General features: G+C 41.4%; 1 protein-coding gene across 6 annotated transcripts in view; it reads left to right on the forward strand.

The window, feature by feature from the left end:
- Window positions 1-166: 166 nt before the first annotated feature.
- Window positions 167-2512, forward strand: part of LOC101851800 (chitinase-like protein PB1E7.04c) — a gene marked incomplete at its 5' end in the record, with an annotated part of 143348 nt that continues 141002 nt past the window's right edge. For 3 of the 6 annotated variants that reach the window (XM_035969475.1, XM_005097202.3, XM_035969476.1), the window contains 2 exon segments: window positions 167-262; window positions 1742-1827. 6 annotated transcript variants of the gene reach the window in all.

The following is a 2512-nucleotide window of genomic DNA, read 5'->3' on the forward strand; positions in this document are numbered from 1 at the left end:
AAGAAGACCACACACGCGCACACACACACACACACACACACACACACACACACACACACACACACGCACTAATACACACATACACACACACACACACACACACACACACACACACACACACACACACACATGCAACGTCAGTCACGCCTTTTCTTTTCCCCTGCAGATAGTTCCGCCCAAGAAGTGTGAGTCACGTGACCGGAAGTGCAAGCAGTTCTCGCGGATTATAGGCACAGTCCCCAGCCCATGGGCTCCGACTGAGGTAAGCCAACTGCATTAGCATGCGCAAAGCAGCATTAGGACCCCACGGTGCGATGTGTAAAGGCTATTTCGGATGACCTCAACATAGTCCTTCCTTTAGTGTTTGGAACGTAATTGTTTTTGTGCCTTTTAAAAATATATATTTGAATTTGTTTCTTTTACTTTGAGTGTTTTACTCCGAAATTTACACAACTGAGATAACTTAGGAGATGGGCTTTGACCCTTTTGAGTAAGGCCAACCCGGGCTGAGAGGGAGGCAACGTCCCATAAAAATATTTTTAAAACGAGATAGAAATTCTCCACACACGGGAATCGAATTCAGGTCATCTGTGTGCGCTTTTAACCACAGCATCGCAAAAACCAGTATTCTCAACCATAGTTTTATCAGTAATTTTAAAATGTTTTTTACATCACAATCGACATGGTTTGGATAATTCAGTTGCTGGCTTATTTTGTTCTTACCTGTCAGGGTCAAGTTGAGTTGATTGGCGTACAGCATCTCAGCAGTAAAGACAGAAACACTTCTAAAGATAGACTTGCCCCCTACTGACGTCTGTGGTGTAGCGTTGAGGCGCTTCGCTATATTATACAGGAGACCCAAGCTTGATTTCCGAGTGGGGAGATAATATTTTTATAATTAAAAAATTTGTCTCAGCCTTTCTGCTGGGATGTATCCCTTTCAGCCCTGGTTGGCCCCTGTCGGACAGGGTTAGAAGCCCGTCTCCTAAATAATCTAAAGTATCTTACATTAGGATAAAAAAGACAATACTTGCTGACAGAAAGGAGCAGAATTCATAAAGCTATGAGTGCAGCAGAGCAGCGTGTCTACAGTCTAACGTTTACACCACAGGCACAGGTATATCCTCAAAAGGTCTGTCCGTTGTTGTTTTTTGTGCAGTGAGAGACGATCACACTTTGTAGATGAGCGAACCCTAAGGGCAAAACAAAAGACCATCCATTCTTTGTAATATAATATACTTATTGAGCTTAACTCCATCTTTGCGGTTTAGTTCATTTTGTTTTAAGCGTCATTCTAAGTGATACTGTGAAATTCTACTGCATAATAGCAAGAAGTTAGCAGCAGTGCTATTTTAAGAGCCTCGTAGGCCTAGAGTGCCGAGTATTTCGTCTAATTTGATTTGTGCGCATTCTGACATTAACTTCAATTCTGTTGTCAAATTTGGAAACCATTTTATGACCACACTGTAGCTCCCAATTTGCATTAATTTGTTTTTAACTTTGACCTAAACACAATTAAGAAGCACGTCCAAAGGAAAAGACATCACTGTAAGTAGTCACTATACATGGTGGAATGCACTGGCTTGACTCATTTCTTGGATCGGGAACGTAAGTAACATCCTGAGATCATTGCCCCCCCCCCTCAAACACACACCCTTTCTTCTGTTATACTCTATATACCTACCCCTTCCTTTGCCAGCCCATAAAAACAGCTTCATCGATGTTCACTCTTTTGGCACAGTCCTAGTTAAAGATGCCAACTGTCACAGCGAGAACCAACGGCCTATGTTAAAACAAGCGAAATCAGTCTGTGAGCTATTAAACCAGGTGAGCATTTCCATGGCGACGACGACGACAACGACTATAATGATGATGATGGTGCGCATGATGATGATCATGATGATGATGATGATGATATTTTGAGATAATTTGAAATAAATGTACGTGTTTTCAATTTCTCGATGTTTCAAAGCATACAGGAGCAAGCACTTACTCGAAAGCAAATAAACAAAATATGTGTAAATATTTTTTAGTCTGAAAGAATGACGTAACATTATCTGAGTATGTGATAACAAGCCTAATCTGGAACCCAGAATAACGACGACTCTCCTGGACTAAACAAAAAATTGCGCCTTCTGGTCGAAAAGACGTAAATAACCAACCACGATCGAAAAAAAACCGCACGAAGAATTTATTATCAAGCTGATGTTTTTTTCATTACAGAGGCCGAAAAATCGAAACCTGGACTAGCGTGCATGGTATTTCTTTTTGCCTGTCACGTCTCCAAAAATAGCGAGGTACACCATCGTTTGTGTAAAAGCAAAAAACAAAATGTGCTCTCTCGCTATCATTGGCGTGCTGGAAATTCCCCAATGAGGCAAGATCGATGGCTCAGGCGTCCTGCAAATCATGACCTTTAGATGTATACCGTGGATTTATCTTATTTAAAGGGAAGCTTGTCGTATATTTGTGGAGGAAATGAAATCAGCAAAACAAAGGCGAGAAGGGGGGG

The sequence above is a fragment of the Aplysia californica genome, unplaced genomic scaffold (genome assembly GCF_000002075.1).
Source record: "Aplysia californica isolate F4 #8 unplaced genomic scaffold, AplCal3.0 scaffold00149, whole genome shotgun sequence".
NCBI lineage: Eukaryota > Metazoa > Mollusca > Gastropoda > Aplysiida > Aplysiidae > Aplysia > Aplysia californica.